Source organism: Neopelma chrysocephalum, unplaced genomic scaffold, assembly GCF_003984885.1.
Source record: "Neopelma chrysocephalum unplaced genomic scaffold, ASM398488v2 Primary Assembly neopelma1_96942, whole genome shotgun sequence".
Lineage (NCBI taxonomy): Eukaryota > Metazoa > Chordata > Aves > Passeriformes > Pipridae > Neopelma > Neopelma chrysocephalum.
The window spans coordinates 771,218-797,518 of NW_020925585.1; positions in this window are offsets into that span (position 1 = coordinate 771,218).

The following is a 26,301-nucleotide window of genomic DNA, read 5'->3' on the forward strand; positions in this document are numbered from 1 at the left end:
ATGAGCATTTTTCATTATTGCTTGGCATGTATCATTTGGACTTTTCTGCAGGAGAGGAAAAGGAAATGAGAAATTGAGCTACGTCACCTCCTTTGTTTCCGTGCTTGACTGATTTGTCACTTTAACCTTGTTTCATCCACTGTTGGTTCAATGTTATTTCCAGCTGAATCCCATGTTTCCTACTGCCACAACACATTTAAAGAGCTGAAAAATGTCTTCTGGTACTTCAAAACCAATGACATTCCATCTAGTTTGCCACAAATGTGCTGATAGCAGCCAGAACTATTCCTGGACAAAATATATAGAAAGTGAGAACATGGATTGACAAGAAAAGTTTGATCACATTAAACAAATGAATATGCACTTTCAGATTATAAATAAAAGCCTTGACTTATCTTTTAGTTCAGCCATTTGAACCTACCAGTTCCAAATAAAAAATGAGATATTTTATAAAGGCATTTCTGAAGATTGTAGTCAGTTTAGCTGCAGACATCAGTAAGATATTAATGAAAGAACCCATAACTGCGGAAAAGTATTATGTGTAAAGTTGAAAGTCACAGTCCTTTAGTTACCATACAAACTTCAAAAAGTCCTCCATCTTTAAGGGCAGTAGCCAAAAATGCCTGGTAGGCCTTAGCAAAAAAGTTTCTTGAACCCTTTTTCTTAAAGGCTACCAGTACTTAGTACACTGCAGCTTGAGGAACAAAAAATTTGTAAATGCAATGTCAGTTTCTATCTAAAAGATAGTGAGAACCTACATGGATCTGTGAATTCTCTCTGCATGGCAGAGACCTGGAAAGCATATAGCACTATATAGAAATTATGTTTTTGGCATTGCCTCTTGGCCAATGACAATTTAAATGCTTAAGCTTTAGTTCAGGATTTGTAAACATAATTTGATTCTGTACTCGCTGAAGCCAAATCCTACAGTAGCAGATGGGTACAGGATGGAGCCAGAAAATCTAAGAGATTGATCAAATGTTGACACGTATATGTCTTAATCAAATTAAGTCTTGCAGTGCTTTATTATGGCGCACAAGCTTTCATAACCTATGTTTGTTTAACAATAGAATGTCATAGTTGAGAATTTTGGTTTTAATACCCAGGGAGCTGGTCTATGGAGAGAAATTCTAGGTGGGCTTTTGTGTGGATCAGTATTTGCTTTGAGGGTCCTGTCTGCCCAAGTGATTAGTTTGGCTTCACTGTTGAAGGTTTCTGAATTCTGTATTTCTGAGCTGTGTTAACCACAGTGGGTTCAAATGAGTTTGCTCTGCCTGGAGACATGGCACCCTCAGCTACACAGTAGCTATATCGTGCAAAAGCAGGATTCAGCAGAGGCATGAAGTCCATCAAAAAGAAAACCTACTGGCCTGGAAAACCCTCCAAGAAGTTGCCTGATGGACCGTCTAAATTCTTGCATGCTGTTACACATTTATTCCTTGGTCAATGTCATAACAGACTTATTCAGGGTATTGTTGACTCTGGAACACGCAAAGGTAAGGGACTCATCCTAAATATATATTTCTTAAAAAACTTCTGGCATTCAAAAAAAAAAAATTATAATTTTCATAGAATTCAGAAGAAAGAGTTGACAACAGAACTGGAAAATTTACCTGACAAGTGAGACTCCAGGAGCCCAGACTGTTTAACTTTTCAAAAAAAAAAGATGAAGTGCCTCACTGATAGCCTGTACATATCCAGATTACAGAGCCTTCTTTCCAGAAGAAAAGATTAAATAATTTCCAAAGTAGGAATCTGTTGCTAGTCAAACTCAGAAGTAAGAAACTCAGACCATTAAAACAGTGGAGCAGTTTACTGAGATTTTGGGGGGATTGTCTATGACAGGATTTTTACAAACATGAACCTCTTTTTAAAAAAATAATGCATAGGCATAGGTCTAATATGAATAAATTTTGGCTAGCCTTGTATTACAGTACAGCCTGTAAAACATTGGACTAGAAGACTCTAAAATATTGTCATGAGATATAATGATTGACACATAATTTTCAGGGTAAAAAATTGTTTTAAAAAGTTATGAAAAATATTGCAAATAGCCAATGGTATCTCTGAATTAGGTACTTCAAAGGTAGCAATTAAAAAGAAGAAACTGAAAGATGCATATTTTTTAAAAGTAGTCCCATCTCTCCAAGAATGTGGGCCTAATAAACAAATAAATAATAAGAGTAAACTGCTTCTTAAGGCAAGAGTATTTGACTTGGGTTATGATCTGTACCTGTATTTGGAAGTTGAATCAGATGCCAAGCCAGATTGTGATAATGAGATCTTCAGAGCAACAGTGAGAGATCTCTTGACAAAAAAAATTTGAGATACAGTCTCAAATGGAATATAAGTTGCCAGTCTCATCAGAAAGAGGAGATTGATTTCAAAACAAGTACAGGGTTTGCCTTTTTTGCTTTCTCTGGCACCTTAAGGGGAAAAAGATTTACCTAGGTTAGCTCATAGGACTTGTAAATCTAAATGGTTAGGAAACTGGCTGTTTCATGTTTCACACTTTATTTTTGTAATACATCCAATTGAAAACGAGTTATACTCAGTGCTGTCTATTTAAAGGCTGTTTAAAGGCTGGAAAAAAGTAAAACAAAGGTCCTGCCAAATACAGCTTTTGATAAAAGCAGATATCCAAGATCTCCTTCTCCAGTCTACTCCCTCCTTGCACAAGTGCTGGTTTGTTAGCCACCATAGCCTTCCCTGCAGTTCTTTTCCTCCCTGTGTCCCCTCCTCCACCATTTAGCCTTTTCTGATGCATTTGGACACAGGTATCTTCTCTAAATACCTCTTAGAGAAGTTACACTTCTCAGTAAATGGCCATGACACTGCAAAACATGTGCAGCATGGAAGAAGCTCGAGTCAGAAACATGGATCACACTGCACACTCCTTGTTACAAAGTGGTAAGCTGGATGCACTCAAATAATATAGCAGAGCCACATGGAGGGTTTTTAATCCCCTAATATGTAATATTTACATTGTATCGCTGAGAAGATAAGATGTAAAAGGAATACATTTCTTGAAAAAACATACTTGTGGCTGTGAGAATAAAGAGACAATCTGTTCACATCTTTGATCTGTCATGCATGCCATATTTCAGCTCTGAATTTTCAAAAAACAAACCAAGTTCAAGGGTAGAAATGAGTATTCACAGAATTTCAGTTCTTCATGCTTAACTTTGACATGCCCAGGATCTTGTGCATGTTTTACAAACTTATCTCAATTAGGTAACATAGCAGACTAGATACCAAAGTCCTATTCATGTGGCATTAAAAATACCCAGTACAATTTCTAGAATATCTGCTTTAGCAAAATTTGGACTTCTAAAAAGACAAGGCAGGACACCCAGGTCAGTTTAGCTCTTCTGAAAAAGTCAGTGGAAAGTACCTGCAGGTCCTCTAGTTTTCCATGCAGTATGGTCTGTGAAGTTGACCTGAATGCCAAAGAGACTAGACAGTTGTCAGAAATGTGACTATAGTACAAAGTGGTCTGGTCAGGCAATTTCTTTTCAAGAGGACTTTCTACTTCCCCTGTGAGTCTGTGGTCAAAGGAGTTAGGTGCTTACATACCTCAAGAGATCCAGCTGTGTTAACTAGAGAACTGTAAGCTGTCTAAATGGTGGAACAAGCTGTTGGTTTGCGCAGAAGTTTGGCAAGTGTTAGGAAGGATCTGAAGAAGATCTGTGGGCTTGATGATGAATACATGACAAGTATAATGTTAGGCAGCATAGTATTTCTAAGACTGAAGAATGAAGACAGCTCCGTACAGTAGAGTTCCAGCAACAATATATATGTGTTAGAAATGTCTTGAGGTTTTGTATTAGAACTAAGAAGAGATTTCTGGAGCATTATCAGATCTATAGTTTGGTTTCTTCCTGAGTGTGATCCTCTCAAATATTGGTAGACTCTGCTATTCCAAGGAAAAACCTGTGTGTGGAGAAGAGGAGGTGGTAGCATACATCCCAAGGTCCTTGATCAGTGACCCCAGACTAACTAACTGCCAGGTCTAGGGTGCACACAATGTCAGCATGTTCCAGGCAAGCCTGGGAGTTTCACAGCTTAACACTGACGGTTTTGTTGTTGTTTTTTTTTTTTCCTCTGTGACTCTATTGGTTCACTGAAATGATTGATGACCCCATATCTGCAAGATATCTGCATTTGAAAAACCACGCATTTGTGGAAGACCTTGCTGATATGCCTTGTATGCTTGTGAAGCGATGAAGCCCAGCAGGTGGCAATATAAGCACTTCTCGTAATTTGAAATCCTTAAACTCTTGTCATCCAATAACATTATGATGATTTAGTCATTTGTAGCTCTTACTTGCATGGAAAATAAGCCTCAATACTGATAGTGATTTTATTCACTAAAATAGTGCAAATTCCATGTGTGACAGCCTGGCATTCTTTCCATCTCTGGATCCTTCTTGTATCTTTGGTATTACCAAGTACTATTGCATTCATCTGAGGTGGAACTATGTCTTGTAGCTGCTGAGAGCAGATTACATCTAGAAACACACCTCAGATATTTTATTTATTTCCGTAAGTTGACAGAGTAAGCTCTGACTAGACGTTTCTCCTAAAATACTGTTCTAAGCAGGTTTTACATATGAGTCACATGAAGTAAAGGTTCTCATCTGGTTAAGGTTTCAAAAGGTTTGCTCTATCTGCAATTGATCAGCTTCCTTCAAAACTATGAATCCTTCCTCAGTATGACTTCAAGATCACATCTCCTTGTAGGCAACTAATTTCCAGCTACATTTGTATATGAATGTATATTGTTTAGGGAGGAGTGAAAATACTTGAGGTTGGATTAAGACTCAGGAGTCCTAAGAAAAGAGAGGAAAGAGACTCAAACAAAGAGCTTATGGGAAAACGCATGTGTAGGTTTCAAAGGCTCTATTTAAAGAAGATGTTTCTAGCTATAAACTACTTTCCTGAAGAGTCCTGAATATCAGTATATGCTTAGAGAAAAATATTGAGAAAGTGAGTCTAGTGTATATCCAGTTTTCTTCTGGGCTTCTGGGCTACTGAAGTAGCTGGAAAGTCCCCCAGGGTGAAATTTAGAACTGGAAGTGCTGGAGAGGCTCTAAGAACTCTACACTGACTGCTAAGGGATCTGACAGACTCTAATAACCATATACTTTGCACTTCTCCTGCATCTTCCATTCAGAGCTCTCCAAGTACTTAAAAACCAGTCAGTAGTTAAGGCTTACAGCCTTTGCTAGGCAAGGCTCATTAGCACCATTTTAACGTTGGTGAACTGATTGCCAGAGTGCAACGTCACAAATCAGTCCTGTTTTCCTCTGCCCGCCATGACCTCCAAAAAGTGGACCCTGACTCTGCTGTTTGCTAGGAACTTGAGGTTTGCCAAGAAGCCTGATCTTCTGAACTATAGCAGGCAATCTAGAAGTTAAAATTAATCTTTAATATTGCAAACCAGTTTTAGAATAAGTCAGATGCAGATAGATCAATCTGACTACGTAAAATCTTTGTCATTTTCTGAGGAGAAACAGATCTTCGCAAATGCAGTCCCAAACAGGGATTTTGGAGAAGAGAACTGGTTGCTTCTGCTCACAGTAGTACAGTTGCTTGATAAATCTGTTGAGTAACCTGCTCAATGAGAGGTCCTTTATTCCTCAGTTATACTTATGTAATACCTGCTACTTACACTCATGTCATGCATCTGGAGGAAAGATGCCTGCACCACAGACCAGCAATGTACAAATGAGAGGCTAGTTTACTGCAAGCTTTCCTCGAGATGCCCCTACATCTCAAGAAGGAATCTTTCAATAATTTTCCAAACCATGATGTGCCAGGGAAGCCTGGAGCTTATACAGCTACCCTTATGCTGTATGAGAACAATTCCGAGGATGCTATAAATACACTCAGCATTTTCTTAACATTCATGCACTTAGCTTTCTGGTATGCTATTTGATCTTTTGGATCATATTATGGGTATTTTTTTTCCCTCTTTTGCTCTTTCGTTAAAAAAAAAAATAAAAAAAAGGGGGGGAAAGGAAAAGCAGAATATAACCCCCCCCCCAAAAAAGGTGCACTCTCAGGCCCAGTCACAGTCCTAATCACACATGAGGTTCAGAGGAGATCACTGTCTACCTTCTGGCCAGGCTATACCAGGAGAGGGATAATGGTTTTCTAATTAAGAGTTCTTTCTAGAGGCAGCACCAGGAACAGAGCTCAGGCCCTGTCAGTGAGCAAGATGAAGACCTAAGTCAGACTGTCTGACAGGTCTCTCATGAGAAGAGACCACAGTCTGACAAGCCGGAATCTCCTGCCAGCACTTTGTCATGATGCTACTTGTGGTCTGTGATACCCTGGCCTTGGGGCCTGGCCTTCAGAGGCAGACCCATGTGGAAGAAAAGCAGCAGGACTCTGGCACACATCACCATCTGGGTTTGATGAAAACAGCTTGGAGGCAAGGCCACCCATTAAGCTCTGGGCATGGGCACCACCCTTTCCCCAGTTATTCAACACTACACTGACCCTCAGCTGGCAGGGCAGGACCCCATGCCAGGCAGGATGCAGCTTGGCTGGCATGTTTCAACCCGGGGAAGGAGAGGTGTGAGGTGCCTGGGAGAAGGAGCACATTTGGGGGTTGCTGGGTGGAACATGGGAATATGTCAGCAGCTTCCATCCCTGTCCTACATCACTCCTCCCTGATGTGTACCACCCACAGGCTGCACAGAGGAGCTTGCTGGCTCAGTGGCAGCTCCCCATGCCCAGACCTGCCACCGCTGTGTCGCCACTTGGCTGCCCCTGGTCCTGAGTGATGCACACAGGGACTGTGGTGATTTCCATTGTATGCAGGTCTCCCTGACATTCCTGACAGGTGTCCACAGCCTCACACAGACCGGGCACCACTCCTACACTGAGGAGATTGCACAGTGAGCAGTCACAAGGGGTTGGATGAGCATCTCTAAGAGATATTTGGATTCCCAAGTTTTGAAATATATTGAAGGATCACAAAGTCCATAGATTACTTTTCCAAAGAAGGGGAAATGCTCATCGGGGAAATGCTCATCAGGGTAATGTCAGTAAGGCTCAAATCTCTTGGTGCCCAACCTACATTTGTTTAGAAACCTGTATATCTTGTTGAAAAAATAAGACATACAAGTAATGCAGGCAAAGAGGTGGAGCTTTTGCATTCTAGTATGTATTGATTTTATCTTCTTGCCACATTCTTTGAGCCCTTTCTGTTTCATCTTTTCTTTCCTCCCTTCTATTTTCATTTATTATCTATGTATCTGACCATGTCTATGTTATTCTGCTGTAAGTTTCAGCAGACATACTTTAAATGTTGCCAAATCTTGATGAAGAGAGTTTCATTGTGTATGCTCCACCACAGACTTGGAATGTTTGTGATCAGAAACTTGGTGGACTATCATATTTTGGAAAAAAAAAAAAGAAACTGAAGCCTGAACCTTGGTCTTGCTTACATCAGAAAATAAAGTGAAATTATTTTTGATTTCTGTGTGTGTAACTGAGATCAGACTTTGGCTGTAGCCATGTATTCTGTCAAAGGCAGAAGACCACAGTCACCTTTGGGATAATGATTAATTATAACCACCAGGCTGTCCTTCCTGTGCAGGTGGTGCAATGTCATATTACGTGTTTGTTCTCTCCAAGTATCCAGCTTACCAGATCTGCAAACTTCGCAGTCTATGAATGTTCTGTAGTGAGGAAGAAATTAATGGTCAAAATCAGCAATGAGCCACAGAGCTCAAGTCCAGACTGGACCATTGTAAGATTTGGGGTGGGGCAGGAAGGTATGGTTATAAGGTTTCAGCTCATCAAATTCCTATGGAGAAGAAATGGACTGGGGGAAGGTGATTGGCACCTGCAGGTGTCTGCAGGTGCTCAGCACTGATTTAGGTAGGGCCCAGAGTGAGTACCCACAAGTGTGAAAAAGAAATTGGAATATTCCCTACACATGCACACAGGATTACAGAGAACAGCAGGAATAGTGCTTACAGAATCCTCCTGACCTTGAATTCACCTCATCCTTTTTCAGTACATAAACTACTGTAAATATCAGATGTGACATACTGCAGTTTGATGCAAGCCACTACAAAATTGAATTTAAAGAAATATCTCCTCTTTTAGCAACTGGATAGAATCAAAGATGACCCCATTTCCACTGTTTCGTGCATGCACCAGCTATTTGCTTCTACAATGTCTCAGTTACTACCAGAAACAAAGCATATTTTTTGTAGTAATGACAGAGAAGAAAATGTTTGCATTGTACTGAAGCACAAAAATGGTTAATTTTTATCCTGGTAATACAGTTCACCTCAATACCTACGGGAAACCTGAAGCTGAATATTATTTTAAAGGGTGGTGAGAGCTACATTTAAAGGTAAAAGGCAGCCTTCCTGATTTCTGTCCCATTTCCTTACTGAAGAGAGGAGTGGAAGACATGGTTCCTGCGGTGTATGAGAAGGAAGGCAAGGCCCATGAACATCCCCACTGACACTGCTTGCAAGCGTATAGACACAGACTTCTAAAAATGCTGAGCATGTACAGTGGAACCCCTGAACCTGGCTTTGGAGAAGAACATGCTAGATACTGGATGAATATCTAGATAGAAGAAGTAACTGCTACAAAGTGCATTAGTTGTAATTCCCTGGAGTCATCCTGTATTTCCTTCCTGTGCAGTATCTCAGAATGCCAGGAAGAGCAGCTGCAGCTGTTGGAGGCAGGCATGTGATAACCAGCTTCACTTCTGAGACCTGTCCCCGGTTTTCAACAGCAAGAACGGCCAGCCTCTCTCTCTGTGCCAGAATCTCCTCTAGGGGGATAATATTTCTCTTACTCACCAGGTGTCCAAAGAACCACCTCCTTGATCTGCTGCATCAGCCTTGTCCGGATGCTAAAATCAGTAAGTCAGTTTCAGCTGGTTTGGGGTTTTTTTTCTCACCACACACATCAGTCAGGCTCTGCCTCCCAATAGTCAGACACTCTCCATGTGCTCTTGTGATGGCCCAGCACCGGAACAGAGCCTTTGGGTCAGATGTCTGAGTTGGAGACAAAAGAAAGATCCATAAAATTTGAAAGTGATTCCAGAAAAACCCCCTAACAGATATTTTAATATAAAATGCATCCTCTTCCTCCTCAAGAATGTTGACTATATGTGACCTAACCAGTGAAAAATACATTTAAGAACTGAACTTATCCTCTCACAGGAGTTCCTGAAAAAAGAACATGTCCACAAATATAATGGGCAGTGTCAGGGTTTTACAAGTGATAATCAGTTAAATATTTTGCAAAGAATCAACTGAGAAGGAGACCGGATATTAAGAATACTGAATTACCGGTTAGCTTTTGCCAAATCCTTGCCTTTTATCTTTGTCCATATCACAAGCTCTGAATTCCAGTCTTCATATCTATAAAATGTTCTAGGAACAATAATACTTTAAAAAGTGCAAGTGCTGTGCATCGCTAATGTAATTAATATCTGCCAGGCATATGGAAAACTTTACATGAAATACTTTTACGTTTACAAAAGTATTATTTTCTGTTCTCTATCTCATACCTGAAAAATATTTTTAATTTGCAGTTATACAACTTCTTTCTCTAAAATATATATTTTTATTAATCAATTATTACTAAAAGCCAGTAAATACCTAAAGAGAAAATCACCCAGCTGCCAGACTTAATAGATATACCCCTGCAAACAAGTCAATACACAACAGTACTGTGCCTCTGTGTATTTGTGTAAGAAAATTCAGCAAAGAACAGGAAGAACCAAAGATTACTTTAGAAATTACTAAGGAGATGAAATATGTATGGTAGGCGTTTTGTTTCAGCATCTCCAAAGTAGTTTAACATAGAGTTAATTTACTACATTTTCACAAAGTAAGAAATGTGATCACAATTATGGGTGCAGCACAAATGTGTCATTTTTAAAAAGTTGATACTTAGTATAAGGAAACAACACAAGTGTGGATTTTATCAAAAAACAAGGACTGGGCAAACCTGGCAAGTTGAAAAGCGTCAGTAGCCAAAAGATTATCATTCCCTAGTGGATTAATTTTTACAATACCAAATCCATTTTATTTTTGCTCTGCTGGAACATGAGCTGTATGCTGTTGCTGGAAAAGGACACTAGTATAAAAACAAGGACAAAATCTCCGTGACAAGCAGCAAAAGACTGTTGATGTTTGGAGCACTCCAGGAGAATCTGATCTCAGCTCCATCACTGGTGTGCCATGTAACTTTACAGAGATGTAGTGCTTCAGTTTCTAATTGGGATATTGCTACTTAGCCTTCCCAGTGATGTTATTTCACTGTCTCAGGCATGTCTTTTAATGAGGAGATTGCAGAAGTTCAGTTTACAGTGCTTCTGTTGTTAGTCATAAAGCATAACAAGCTAAAGTCCAATGGTTTTCTGGTGTCAGTGAAATGACCTTTTCCATTCTTCAGGGCCTTGGATTTTATCTTTGTATCTGTTGTGCCTTTGTGTAAATTTGTTTAAAGACTCTGTAGCAAAGACACCCTAAAGCTAAAATCCTAACCCTGGAAGCCAATAAAAAAATTCCCATTGATTTTGTCGCAGGGAAAAGATTCTGGGGCATTTACCAAACATAGTTCTTTAAATAAGATGAACTGTATTAATTGATTATCTTGTGATGGTTAAAATAATATTCTGTGTTTCTATCAGGGAAATAGCCATTATTTTCTTCTGTGCATGGAGTTGCAAAACAGTTTTGGTTCATTACACCAAAGAAAAGTTATGATGTGTTAGCAATAAATGCTTAAGTGAAGCAACTCTAGATTTGCAAAACAATACTCATAATCTGTGTTTTTGGAAGCTCAAATTCTGCTTTTTCCTGTAGACCCAAATTTCTCACCATATAATTTCAACAAGTTTTTTAAAAATTGCTTTATTTATATCACCTCTAAAAGTCAATTTATTTAGATTGCTGAATGGCTCAATATAAAATTTTTTTACCCAAGTGAATACTTTGTTCCTTTAAGCCACAAATTCAAATCCTAGCAACATCAATTCACCTACGCTTTGCAAATCAAATGCAATTTCATGCCTTTTTCTTTGTTAGAAAATGATGAGTTGCATTAATTATTCTCTGGCATTTTATGTAAGAGATTTTTCAGTACCTTTGAGCACTCTTCATTTCTTCTCTTTATTGCCTAATGTATTTCATGTGGATTAGTTTTCTCTCCTTCATGGCAGAGGAATAAAACAACTGGGGATGCTGCACAGTTATAATCCTTAAAGTGCTTTGCAGTAAAACACAAACCAAAGAGTTACTGCTATGTGAAATTAATTTAAAATATTGGTCTGTATAAAAATTGGTTTGTGGCACAATAAGAAGCTTCAAAAAGAACATTTTTAAAAGACAAAACAAGGAAGGAGGTGGTGAAGGATTATCTCATCATTCTTCCAATGCACTAGTACCCTATATAACTCATGCCAGCCTTTAAAATACAGTTCTGTTTTGATCCTTTTTATTAGGCCTTTTTATATTCCTAATTTACCAGTGCATATAGAAGCTGTATTCATTAAAGGCTTGGAAAAGAATAAGACTTGTTTTCTTTTTATGCTTATGCAGTGCTTATGCTGTCCTGGAATGTTTCTCCAAAGCATACTTGTTTCTAAAGGATAATGGCACTAGGCCTTTCCCTTAGTTAAGTGGGCAAGCTAAACAACATCATTTCTCAAGGAAGCAGCATAAAAAAAAATAAAACCACAAAAAACCAAACCAAAAACAAAAACACCCAAAACCAAACTAAAAACCAACCAAACAAGCAACCAAAAAAACAAACCAAAACCAAACCAACAACAAAAACAAACAAAAACCCCAACAAAAACACAAAAATCCAAAGCCCAAAAACCAAACCACAACGTTATGTGACAATTACCTGATTTTACTGTTCAGCAATCCTGACTAAATATTTCTTCTGATTTGACAATACACCCACTGAGACCTCAGTTCTACAGTCTTCTGTCCGGTTCAGATACCAACTGACAAGCAAACATCAGCACAGTGGAAGTCAAAACATCCTTTTTCTCTATATGCAGCATTGTTCTCCTACATTAGTCCATCACATTTGAAACACTTCATTTACAGTATATGAATAAGCAGTTTTGTAATTGTGACTAATGTCTGCATGTTGAAAACTTTCAATAAGAATGATATGGAAATTAATTCACAAAAATGAACTAAGGCTTTTTTCATCTGTATTTTGAAACTATTTCCAAGATTGTTAGATAAGAATTTATATTATTGTCATGATACTCATGTAAGCTACAAGACATACACAGTTACCTTTACCCCAGCTAGTGGCTTCTCCTGGAGTGACAATGGCATTTTGCATGAACAGGTAAGACTTACTATTTAAGAAAGTAAAACCTGTTCTGCAGCTTCTTTGTGTCAAAGTACTGAAACAAAATAGCTCTATAGCTGCTATAGCTTATTACAGAAGCCCAAACTCTAGTTGTACAGAACGATAGTCCAGACTTCATATTGTTACAGCCTGAATGGGCCTAAAATAAATACACCAAAAGAAAAAAAAAAAAAAGACAAACAGAATGAGTTTTCTTGGAAAAAAAAACCCTTCATACTTGATATTTAATATTTCACAGTGTGTTTTGTGGTTAAAACCAAACCAAACCAAACTAAAACCCACATTTGTCAGAAAAAATGTACTTTCATTTTAGAGTGTTTCTAAAAAATAATAAAACAGGAAAAGATATGGCAGGCTGGGCTGGCTGATAGCATCCCTTTTTCATGGCACTACAATTATCAGAAAAGCCACCAAGGCTTGGCAGCTCCATATTCACTCACATCATCTGCCTGTGGGGATGAAAACAGGTCCCATTAGTGCAATCCAATACCTGGGAAGGCTGAAAATGGGTTTGTGAACAGTTTTATTTTAAAGTTTTCCACTTTGTATAAAGCACAAAATACTTGTTGGAAGACAAAAGTTCTTCCTCCCAAGAGAATGTCAAAGGCATTCATCAATGCAAAGAGCATCTGCATCCTCCTTTGCAAAGGAAGCATTTCATACTACATGAGTGATCTCTCTTAGGAGCAGAGGAACTTTCCTATTTGTCTAATCCTTTTTAAGTGGCACCAAATTCAAATCTATTTGCTGCCTGAATAGTGTCAAACTGAACTTGTTGATCATTTCAGGAAGAGCTATATCATAGTTGAGGAAAAAGGATGGTACTATCAGTGCCACATCATTTAAATTGTGATGGTGCAACCACTGACAAAATCTCCACAATTTGGCCTACTAGTCAATAATATCAGCAGGACTCTGGAAAGGCACAAGAAACCTTGAAAATGGGGAGCGAACAAAGGATAGAAAAATACTTTGCTTTTTTTTTTTCCTTCTGATTTTGCATGACCTCAGACATAGTTGAAAAACCATGATTTTCCTTTTTTATTGTTATATCATTAAATATGCACTGAATAGATAAAATTGATGTTTAAAATGTCAAGATCCATCTTTTCCTTCATTTCCTGAGTTCAGGGCTTCAGTAAGTTCCAACATAAGAGCCAGAACATCAGCTTAGTGCTTCTTCCTTTCAGCACAAATGAAACCATTTAGAGTCTTGATTAAGCCCTGCCTGCCATCCATGCCCATCTGGGAGGTTGTCGTACACTGTGATTAATGGGGCAGCTGAAGGTGTGAGTGACACACAGAAGAGCACAGCACAGGAATTTGTTGCTGTTGTTGCATGCTTCCCATATCCTCCATCTGATACACATGATAATTGATGTACTTTTGAACATCACACATACAGCAAAAAAATACAACTCTTATTGCCCTTGTACAGCTCCCCAAATCCAAAAAGATCAATTACATCCATAGGAAGCTAAACCTTTGCCATTGACACTGTATGGTGCCTGCAGCTTCTTTTGATCTGATACATTTGAATCTGATATGTCTGTGAAGCAGTGAGTGAGGCCTTTTATGAGTCATTGCCTCTGATATTATTATCATACTCTCCAGACCTAGTATCATGAGAGCACTGTCAGTGTGGTGGTGTGATACAGTATATCACTGAATTTTTCCATGATGTAGCTGAAGCTGTCACAAGAAATAGCTTAGCATGGGTGGTATGTGAGTGCATGCAGCTTCTGTGCTGGGGCAGTTGTTTAAAGCAGTGAAAAGTGGAATTCTGCAGTAAGAGCTAAGGGACTTAGTCTGCATTTCTTTTATTGTTGCCAGTGGCAGCTTCTTTTATCCAAAGAGATTAAAATATGCTCTTAAGTGCTTGCAAAGCCCTGGAATGTGTGGTTTACAGCAGTATTAAGAGCTGATCTATAATTACAAATAGACATGGCACTAGTAATTTATTTGGTAAGCTTCTGAAATGCTGACTGTTTCATTCCTTCTTATAGATTGAATTTAGGTTGTACAAAACCAGGCAAAGCAGGAGGTCATGGTTTCCCCCCACCTCCCCTTCCCCCAGGAACTCAGACAAAGCGTGTTATTTTTGGATGCAGTCTGGATCTGAATGTTTCCTTTCCTTCAGGACCCACAGTACCAAAGCATCCCTGGCTCTGCCTAACCCAAGCTGATGCTCGTCCGTTGTTTTTTATATGATACTCTTACTGACAGGGGTTGTCCACTTTATAAATGGCCTCTGCAGATAAAGCAAGAGGTCAACAAGGAAACTTTACAATGATCGGGAATAGTTTATAGACACCACCTTGCTGTGCAAGCCTTGTAGAAAGCCTTGCCACCTTTGCAGACAAATTCCAGACGCTGATTGCTTACCCTGTGCCATGTGAAAAGACTTTGGCAGAGACTAGTCAGGAAAGAATGAGAGTTAAATTAGAATTCTTAATGTCAATCCTAAATAATGAAAGAGATGATTTCATCTCTTGATGACATTATGGAAAGAGGTGGATCTGTTGCTCTTATGCTTTTCCACCACTTCCTTCATCACGGTCCTCATAATTCATGAAATTATGAAACTCTTGACTTCTTCAAAATAATTTTTCTTTAAATGTGCACATTTGTCTTTACCAAGTATTATGACAGAAAACATAGTAGTTAAATTGCATGATCTGTTTTAATTAGTGTTTACTCTAAGGTTACAGAGTCATGATGTGGTATGTTAAAAGTAGCATCTGGAAATGGAAGATGCTCTTAATGTTTACTAGAAAGAAATCTAGAATTGTGTCTTCTTATGCAGGTGCAAACCCCCACTGCCTGTGCCCCAACACAGACAGACAGTGATGGGCCTATTCCAATATGGAATTGATTTTAATAGTGACAGTCAAGTGCTGTAAATAATTCGCTTGTGTCTGCTAAGAATTTTGCTGAAAGGCAAAGATTTTTGTTTTACAGCAATGATTTTTGCTTTTACAGTAGAAGAGCAAACACAAGTATTTGTACTCTATGATAAGCTGAAATACTTGAAGACCCTAATGACCTGGGTGCATTGCATGCTCCAATTGCCCACTGCAGCTAAGACATCGTAGCTTCCACCATCTCCTTGCAGCCTCTCATACAGGCATGCTCTCAGAGTTAAATTCAGAAATTTAGTCCTACCTATTCATTTGGTATCTTTAAGAAATTGCAACTAATTCCATCACAGATTTTTCCATATAGGGTTTTTAAAGGGAAATTAACAGTTACCAAAATAAGAGCTAAATTTGTTGGTTACTTGGTATAAATGGAGAGTATCCAGCAGCAGCAGAGGACAGACTTAATCTTTTACTCATGGATATAAAGGAGGTAGAATGACAATCTTTACAGAAAAAAAAAATCACATTAAATTTGCAGTTGGAAATCGGGAAGTAACACATGAGATTTAACTTACAAAGAAACCATGTTGCCAAAGACCCTGAGAAGAAAAAAGCTTTAGGTTCTGAAATAGGGAGGAGCTTTACTTGTTCCAGATACAGCATGAAGCATAGCTGGGTGACAGGAAAAGAGAATAAACCTTCATGCCTTGATTTGGACTTATTCCTCATGCCAGAGGGTACTATACAAACAGCAAAGTGGATATTTTTATCTCCATACTGTCCAACTTTGGTTGGAGTTCTTCTATAAAGTATTTCTTATATGATATCTTTTCCTTCATTTGGCTGTCCATTTTTTCTGTGGCCTGCTGGTTATCCCTTTAGTTTCCTCTTCCATCCTGTGCACAGAGAGCCTTTCTTCTCTAGTCTGTAATAACCTATTTGTGACCGCAGGGATCTCACTTTGAATCAAATTTCACCAAGAACACAGTGAAAGATAAAAATGAGTGACTTTTTGGCTAATATTACTGGATATTTACACTTTCAGAAAAGGTGAACATGAAGGACAGGTGAACTTTCCATGCTATTTGCATGGTATTTTTGATTTGAAGAGGCATACCAGTTTCCTGTGGTTCTTACAGTTGACCAGAAAGTATGAAAATCCTTTTGTGCTTGCAATCTCTTAATACACTCAGTCATATCAATGTTTCAGGAGAGGAGCTGGGGGAGGTAGTAAATGTGTTCCTTTTGCCACTTCTAATCACCTCCAGTAACAACATGTGCAATGCACGGAACCATTAGGGTCTTCAAATATTTCAGCTTATCGTAGAGTAAAAGTACTTGTATTTGCTCTTCTTATCTAAAAGCAAAAATCATTGCAATAAAAGATTAATCTTAAGTTCTGTCCTTTATTTACCACAAAACCTTCTTTTTAAAGCAAATGAATGTTCAAAAATGAGCTGATAGATCTAACTCGTGCCCTACTTTTCAGACTGCTAGTCTCCTTGAAAGAAAATCTTACATGATAAACTTTTCATGAATTAGAATTCAAGGATTATAACTGAAAAAAACACTGACTTCTAAAGGTGTTCTTTCATGCGTAAGGAGAAAGGTTTATCCAGCTTGATTCTGTTATAGACTCTCTTCGCACAGCTTATAGTATTACCATGGCAGGGTTCCCTAACACTTCTGCAGCTAAAAATCGGTCATCATTTCTCCAACATTCGTCTCTTTGAACAGCAGCCACCTATTCTTTTATCTCTCCTAAATTTCATTAAGATATGTGTTTTAAATAATTTGCCTTAGCTAAACAAGGCCCATAGATATTTATACCCATCATTGTGTGGGATTGTCCGCTGCTTTATGTACATTGAAAATGCACAATAAAATCAAAAGCATGTGAACAAGAAAACACAACAAAAATAAAAAATGCAGTGATGGTAAACTTATTCCTTGGTTTTAATAATGAAAGCTTAGTGAAATAAATGTCTATTCCCATCAGCTATCTGCATTTTTTCTGTCTTACAACACAATGTCCTTCCTAAATCTAAAAAAAGAAAAAGAAATGAGACTCTAGGCTTATTCCACCCTCAAATAAAGGATTGCTTTTAAGACTGTCTGTCTAGCAGAACTGAGATATCTGATACTACAGGACCAATCTGCAATCTAACCCCATTCTTACAAACTTGAATATATCTTTTATTTTAAACAGTGAAAACAGTTTAATGTCAGAAGCATAGAATTACATCAAATAAAAGATTTCCTGTTTTAACAGTTTTTGTACTCTATGAATCCCTTAAAAAGAGCTGAAGTCTATGTCTCTGTCTCACAGGATACACAAAAAGCAAACGTAGGTAAAGCGGCAAATGAGTTGACTTTTGCAATATGGAAACACGATGTCTTTCAAGTAAAATCCCGACCCCAGTGAAGATAGTGGAAATTTTGTCTTTTTCTTTTTACTAGGGCCAGAATTACACTCTGTATGGCATCTTACAACACTTCAACAAACTACTTTGAATCCTGTAAAATAATCCTTAAAAAAATAAGAGTGAGAGAAGTGTACTGAAAATGATTGTTTTAACTTAGTTGATCCACTTTTTTCATCATGGGTTTAGTGACAGTGTGAAGTTTACTCTGAAGAGCAAAATAACCATTAGCAACACCAAATTACCTTGAGAGGTAGAATTGGTCCCATATATTATTGAGGTTGGAGCTGTGCTACTGTATATTTCATCCACACACACACGTACAAAAAGTCTTCCATTATCTTAAAGCATGAAAATGTTCCAAAATGGTGAACTAAAGTTCATGAACTGCAGATGCAGATGAAGAGAACACAAAGAAACTTTCTATTATCTTTGTATACTTACTTTTTTCTTGAAATCCTAAAAATAGCAAGGTCTCTGTAGCCAACCATTAGTTTGACCTTAAATGTTCATTCACCAACCTAATGGGATAGTTTTTCAGTGTATCATAATTTCACAATGTATGTGATACCTTCTGTATTCCTGACTACTTATGTTGGAAATCTAGTTTAACCCTAACTCAGAGAGAAATGTGATATGGACAGTGCTTTCCAATGGAATGAGTATCAACATTCATATGATGAATTTGCCTTGTCTGTTGTTGATGGAATAGCTGATGGAATAATTGAAGCATGTTAGAAATCAAATGAATTCCACTGCAGGATGCTAAAAAAAACACTCTATGCTTCCCTAACATGTTTAGCCTAAGTCAGTCTGCAATCAGAATGAAGTAGAGATTAGAGATTCAGCTCTAAGTGGTTTGTGTATATTGTCATTTCTTGCCATAGTGTTGTGATCTGACCATGAGGGAAAATACAGGATAAATATGGAGTGAAATGCAGGATTTCACAAATTATATATCAAAATGCAAGGAGCTAAAGTAGGAGGAGGAAATACAAGATGAAAAATTAATAAGTCACATCTACTCCAGGGAAATTTGGTGTGGCAGGTAAATTTTCATTTCTTTTGGACAGCTACCTGTGTAGTTATGTTCAGGATTTTGGATCAGATGAGGTTATTTTGCGTTTTCCTGATAATACTCTTTTCGAAGTTTGGGGTTTTTTTATTATATACAGCAGAATGATCTGGGGGTAGCAGGCAGAAGGAAACAGAAAGGGGAAAAAAGAAGAAAAAGGGGAAAAAAAAGAAAATAGAGCAAACAGAAGGGATACATCAAGTCAAGGATATTGAATCTAAAATAGCAGCTGGCTGAGAAAACATTTGGCAAGGGGAAGAACAATGCCAGAGATATGCATCTCACTGCTGGGTTGTGATTACTTCATATTCAACTCTATGAAATGTTTTACTATTTCCTTTAAGTCAGTAAAGCATTGAAAAGCCATCCAGCAGTGCAGTGACATATGCTATTTCTCTGCAGTGACAGAGAAGATGATTAACAACGATCTGACACTGGCAATAATTTTGGATTTTCATGTAAAGAACAAACAAAAAACATGTGAAAGAATTCTTTTGCCTTGTAAATATAAGTTGGGCACCTGCAGGGGCACTACTCCCAGTCATTGCCAGCCAAAGACCTGTACCCTGTGTCCTGGGGTGCATCAGTCACAGCACAGCTGGATGATCGAGGGAGTTGATTGTCCCACAGTAATACAAAGGTGATTGTCTGCTCTGCACTGGTGCGGCCTCACCTTGAATATTGTGTCCAAGTTTGGGTTCCACAATGTAAGAGAGGTCTAAACCTTTTAGAGCTGCAAAGATGATCAAGGGCCTTGAGGGGAAGGCATATGAGAAGCAGCTGAGATCACTTCTCCCGGAGAAGAGGAGACTGAGGGGAGAGAGACCTCATTGCAGTCTACAACTCCCTCATGAGGGGAAGTGGAAGGGCAGGCGCTAATCTCTTCTCTGCGGTGATCGGTGACTGGACTCAAGAAAACAATGAGAAGGTGAGTCAGGGGAGGTTTAGGTTGGATATCAGGGAAAGGTTTTTCATCCAGAGCATGTTTGGGCATTGGAGCTGGCTTCCCAGGAAAGTGGTCACAGCACCAACCCTGTCTGAGCTCAAGATGCGCTTGGGCAGTGCTCTCAGACACATGGTGTGATTCTTGGGGTCATTCTGTGCAGGGCCAGGAGTTGAGGTGAATGAACCTTATGGATTCCTTTCAACTCAGGATATTCTATGATTCTATGAATACATTTTATAATTATTCCATATGGTCTTAAATTCCTTGAAGGTACGTCTGTTGCAGTTAACACCACTCTGACCTAATTTCGCTCTGAATCTGTTGACTGTACTCCCAACCTTCTTACATGCCATAATCAAATTCTCAGCTACTCACACTGTAATCACAATAAAATCCTTTTCTTGAATGTTTGCTATTTTTCTAATTGTGCCTTCCTTTTCCTGCTTTCGGGATTGTGTCCACTTCAATCTTTTAACTTATGTTTGGAAAAAATTTGTGAAGTCAGTCTGCAATCTTGGCAGGTGCTGACAGTGCAAATTCTACAGTTTTTCTTAAACTGGATGGTTTCAAAGGGAGATGTGGGATTCTGTTACCCATCAGTGTCAGATCACAATTACTCCCTGTTTTGTCTATTTTATCCATGAAATTCACAAATCCTTCTTAACTAAGTCACAGTTACCTCCATGATCTCCAATGCTTGAACTTTCACTTATATTTTACTTTTGCTGATATGATCCTTAAGCGAAAGAACTAACCTCAGACTCTAAGGTCAGGTTCTAAACCTGTCCTTTTCATGCTTCACCATTACTAGATATCTAAAAAGCAATAGGTGGCAAAAAACACCTTGGGTTTTGGGGCTGGCCAGGATACAGACTTTTGGCTGATGGAGATCTGGCCAGGATGACCCATGAGCCTGGGAGCCTTCAGGCAATGTACCATACCTGGCCCAAATAATCTCCCAGAGGGTGGAGGATATGACAGCCTATTGCTGTACAAATTGTGATGGTACAGGTACAGCATCTGACCAAGTAGGATCCTGGGTTAAACTCTAAATTCTTGATGCAGATGCTCTGAGACATTCAATTTGGGTTTGGCAATCACACAAAGGGAGGGGAGGGGGGGGGAGGAGGGCTGAGTAGCTTGGTCTTCATGTGGATCCAATGCCAGCTCCCCAACCATTTTAACAGACCAAAAGGCATTTCTAAAGTATACCAGCTGCTAACAGCTCCAGAGGAACCATCTGCCAGGTTTGCATACCCCAGTGCAGTCATGCCTGGATTATGCAGCTTCCACTTCTTGCACTGGGAGGACAAATTGTATATAATGAATAGCTAGATGCTAATTTGAGGGTTCCTTGGAAATGAAGAAATTCTGTTCTGGTAGGTGGAAAGTTTCAAGCCCCTTGGTAAACTTCTCATATGGTTAAGTGACTAGAAAGAGAAGATATAATTTCACATCTTCATTTTTTAAGATCTTAACAGGCTAAGTGTTCTGCAGTTTTTCTTATTATGCAGGCACACAACAATAACAACAAATAACTAGAACAATGGAGTTGTCACTAAGTGCAGAGGCTGGTACTTCCATGGTGGCCCATCAGTGGGGAACATGCTGCCAAGAGAGATTCAAGTAAATCTGTTTTCTTCTGGAGAAAAAAAAATTGGAACCTGTTTCTTTGCCATTTCAAATAAGAATAATGTATCAAAGGAAAAGACACAAAAGAAAGAGGAGGAGAAACAGAAACATCTGGAGAAAAGAGAAGAATAATTCTGGTGTAGTACACAATAGTAGGAGGACAAATACAAAGAAAATAGGAATACTGGGTAAGATGTGTTATCATTGGCTACTATTGTCCTCCTTATTGACATATTGGAAGGAAGAAAATAAAAGATCAGAGTTGGAATCTCCACGGTTGTAAATCAACATCATTCATCTTTGATTGGAAAAGTTATACAATTTAGAACAGCTGTTATTTGGCTCATATTGGTTTTTAGGTTTTTTTTTTCTGGTCTTACTTTTGTAAATCATAGCTATGATCACGGGACAGAGGATGGACTGACAATATGAGCTGTGAATCCCATGGGACATGACTGCTGTTTCGATTTTTCAAAGTCTTTTGAATGCTTAATGCAATGCTATTTAAATAACTAACAGGTTTTTTTGGCAGAAACTCTATTTGGTATCAGAGCAACTAGATGATGACTTCAAATGATAATTATGAAATTGTGTTATTGCTGGTTCATAATTGCACATATGAGTGTTAGGAGAGGGAAGATTTGATTCTGTGTCATTGACTGGTATTCCAAGTTTGGAGAGTATTCTGAGTTCAGAAGGAGTTAGTTTAGATTTCAGTTCAGCTTTTGCTTTGAAAACATGCCTTCTTCCTCATGGAGAACAACACGTTGCTTCTTAATTTAGTTTCAGTCTATTTTACCCACAGTCTGTATCTTCTTGCCAAGGATATTTACACAGTCTAATACACCTTTATAATTGCAATGCCTTAATGAATTATTTATTGCAGAGAAATAGGAGTATGTATTACTTAGTAGCAACAGCAGAGTAGTACAAAAAAAGAACATAAATTGGTTTTTAGTTCACAGTACTTCAAATAGCTGTGTGCTAGACATCAGAGATGACAAAGAGATAGATAATTACAGCAGTGAAAGAAAACAACAGTGAAATACAACATAGCAGAGCCACAGGAAAGGCTATCTGAAATAGGGTTGTTTGTAAGTGCATCTGTACAAGGGTAAGAAAAGGAGGCTTTCCGGTGATTCTGCCCCTCTGCTCCACTCTGGTGAGACCTCACCTGGGGTGCTGCATCCACCTCTGGGGTCTCCAGCACAGGAAGGACATGGACCTGCTGGAGCAAGACCAGAGGAGGGACAAGGCATGCAGCACCTCTCCTATGAGGAAAGGCTGAGAGAATTGTGTTTGTTTAGCCTGAAAAGAGACCGCTTCAGGGTGATCTAATTATATCATTCCCTTACCTTAAGGGAGCCTACAAGAAAGATGGAGGGGGACTTTTTACAAGTGCATGTAGTGACAAGACAAGGGTGAATGGCTTCAGACTGAAAGAGGACAGGTTCAGATTAGATATTACGAAGAAATTCTTTACTGTGAGGGTGGTGAGGCACTAGAACAGGTTCCCAGAGAAGCTGTGGATGCCCCATCCCAGGAAGTGTTCAAGGCCAGGCTGGATAGGGCCCTGAATCTGGTATAGTGGAAGGTGTCCATATCAGTGGAGGAATTAAATGATCTTTAAGGTCCCTTCCAACCCAGGCCATTGTATGATTGTATGATTCAATAGAAATCAGTCTGAAACCTGATTTCTTAACCTGAAAGCAGTCAGGCTAAGTCACCTTGAAGATTCACAAAACAATTACCTTTTCCCACTAGGAATGTATAATAACACGTAAAACTCTTTAAATGTTAATTATGGTAAAGGAAAGCACAATTCTCCTGTGCTTTTCTTTGTTCACAGCACTATTTCTGATTTTACACATGGATGTTCAGGCAGGCAGGTGGTTTTAGTAAGGTATGGTAAACATGGATTTGCTAAATAAGGAGTCACATGAATGGGAATTTTTTTTCTTAATGTGAACATTAATGTTCAGAAGCATCTTGTCAGCCCCCGAGGAGGTGAAAACCCTCCACATCTGATCACAGAAATGAGACTCCCTTTTCTCTGATGCTACACCCAAACTGGCTTGCTTTCCAGGACAAAGCAGCAGCTTTACTGAATGTGGCTGTAGCCTCCTGTTGACACTCACCCAGAACCTGTGTGTTCTTAAGTTCTATGCAAATGCCACGGTCGTTTGCTATCATCTGACTCTATTTATTGAAAATCTGTTATTTTTTTTACCCAAAATAGTGCCTCTCTTTTGAGAGGTTGTTCAAGAAGGCATCATGATACGAGGGGTCTGTCCTGCTGTAGTGTAGTCACCGTTAGCACCCTTACATTTACGAGAAGAAAGCAGACCACTGTTTACTCCCATTCACTGAGTTAACCGTGCAAATGAATGCTGTCTATTAAGTGATTCACAGAGAATTAAGATGGATAAAGAGCTAGAGTTTACTTTCAAGGAATGATTTCAGAGCTAGTTTTAGCCATCATTCTGTCAAGTTCTTTTCATATAGATAGATATGGAGATAGATGTCTGTGTCTGTGTGCAGCTGCAGGTCTGCATGTTGTCTAAGATTGAGGAAGACAAGAAAACAGGAAACAGCCACCACTTTAACTGCTTAGAAACACCTTGTCTTGTCTCTGTGTTCCCCAAGTTACCTCCACTGAGAATTATTGCAGAACTCTTCAGCAGAGAAGTAACAGGCCCCAATACACTGGTCAACTCCCAAAGCTGAAGCTTTTCTGCTCTAACTTTTTAATGGGAATTTCCTTTACTTTTAGGCCTTCATTACAAAGTCAGCTCATTTACAGGCTCTAGACTGTTTGTTGGGGGTTTTATTATATCATTATTTAAGCAATTACTTAGAGATTGTTTGAAATGTCTTCCTTGGACCTAATTCAGGAAATGGAGTCTTCTGCCAAGGGATTGACAGTAAGCAGGGATTTTAACTTTCTCAAAATAATGTTATTAATTGGAGCATCTTCAAAACAGTCAAATCAGTAGCAGTGTTCTGGTTATAGCTGTAAAGTCTTTTATTAATTCACAGGGTTGCTGTGACCAGAATTCGCTTCTAGCTCTTCCAGTAGCTTATGGTGGTACAGATTTTGCTTGAGGCTCAAGTGAAACATAATATTTGGTCTTAATCCAATTTAATGTGTTCCCTAGTCAGGATTTCCTCTAATGATTCATTCATACCCCTAATGAATTGAAAAGGATATGTGTACATCGACATTGACCTTAAACTCCAAGGCTTTTGTCTTTTTATCTTATCCCCGAATTGGCAGCATACAACATATATATATACACAAAAACCCCCAACAATACCTTTTTTTCCTTGTTCTCTCTTTAATGAGATCACATCAGAGAATGCAGGTCACATATACAAGATGGGAGAAAAGTGGAGTATAACTCTGGACAGCCAACTACATGTGTATTCCCAGTATAAAACAGTAGCCAAGTAATCCCAAAAGCATGCGCTAGTGCTGTCAGATAATGCAAAAACTGGTTGGGTTCAGCTGCCTAGTGGGATCTGCTTCTGTGCATGAAGAATGCAAGTTCACATGCCCCTTAAACAGGAGTATTCCCTTAGCAAGTGATCTGACTTCAGCATGGAAGGGAGAAGGAGCTATAGGAGGACAGTTATGGAGCAGAGGATGTAAGCCACTGCTTCAGAATCTGTCTTACCTTGTGGCAACTTGCTTATGTTGCCATATTCATACACCACCTGTTCAAAGCTGGTATTTGTACATAAAGCAGAGGAATAACAGATATGAAAAAAAGCCCAAACCATCTATTACCCTCTGTAATTTGTTTTGAGGGTCACACTTAGAAGCTTTCCAATTTGTCAACATTAATTTTCAGAATGAAGATCTGTGATGTCAAATATTCACAAATTCAAAGTTGTGGGCATGTATTATTGTCAAAATCTCAGCGAATTCAAAGAAATCTTTTATAATCTCTCCAAAATCTTTTGAAAGGAGGCTTAAAAATATACTGGAATATGGATGGTAAGAAAATCTATAAGCATGGACAGCTTCTTATTTACAGCAAGCAAAGGCAAAACTAAAGCTAGGGTCAGAATTTCAAGCTTCAAATAGCTGAATGAGAAGATGGACCAAGCACGGGTAATTTAATAGTGAAGCTAATGATCTATTACATCAGTGTTGTTTGGAGGGTAGTGATCAGGATTAGATCACTTTCTGAAAAACATTCTCTAGTTCAACCAGGAATTCTGGGGCTTTATGCCAGAAGTCAGAATAGCTGATTATGGTAATTGTCCCTGACCTTTTGATGCAGTAATGCCATGTACTAGTTTTCCAATGGTACACACTATGTTCTGTCCTTCTGCACAGCTGTGCTGAATGTGTGAGCAGGACCTTGGATGTCACATTGTGAAATTCTCTGTGTGATTTATCCAGCAGAATAGATCAAATAAATAAGCATTTAATAAAACCCAGGCTTGAGTTTCCTCTCCCCCCATGATGCTGCCAAGTAAATGGCCTCTTAAGATTGCAGAAAATACCGTTCTGCCCAATCCCAGAAACAAAGCTATATGTACTGAAAGATGATTTTGAACTAATTATTCAGATTTTTGTAACCCACTCTCTTTTTATGGATGAGGACCTGATCTGCATTCTTTTCAAGGCAACCTCTTGCTTTCTGAGTTATATTGATGGCAGATTGGCCCACTGTGGGCTAACATTACAAACACTGAAAATAATGCAAAAACAGAACAGAAAAACAATTGTTTTACTGCAGTCCAGGTATATACTCCAAAGACTCCTTCAGATGTAGCAGTCCATGTATTTAAGATAGACTTACTCATCAGAATGTATGTGGCACCGTTTGGCAGAGCCAAGGCAAAACAGTAAGTCATTACTTCTAACAATCTCTGCAATGCTGTCATCTCAGCCTAATAGAATTATTCCCATGACAATATTTGTTATATTTATACATGCTTTTAAGAGTTAAAATGTTTTTC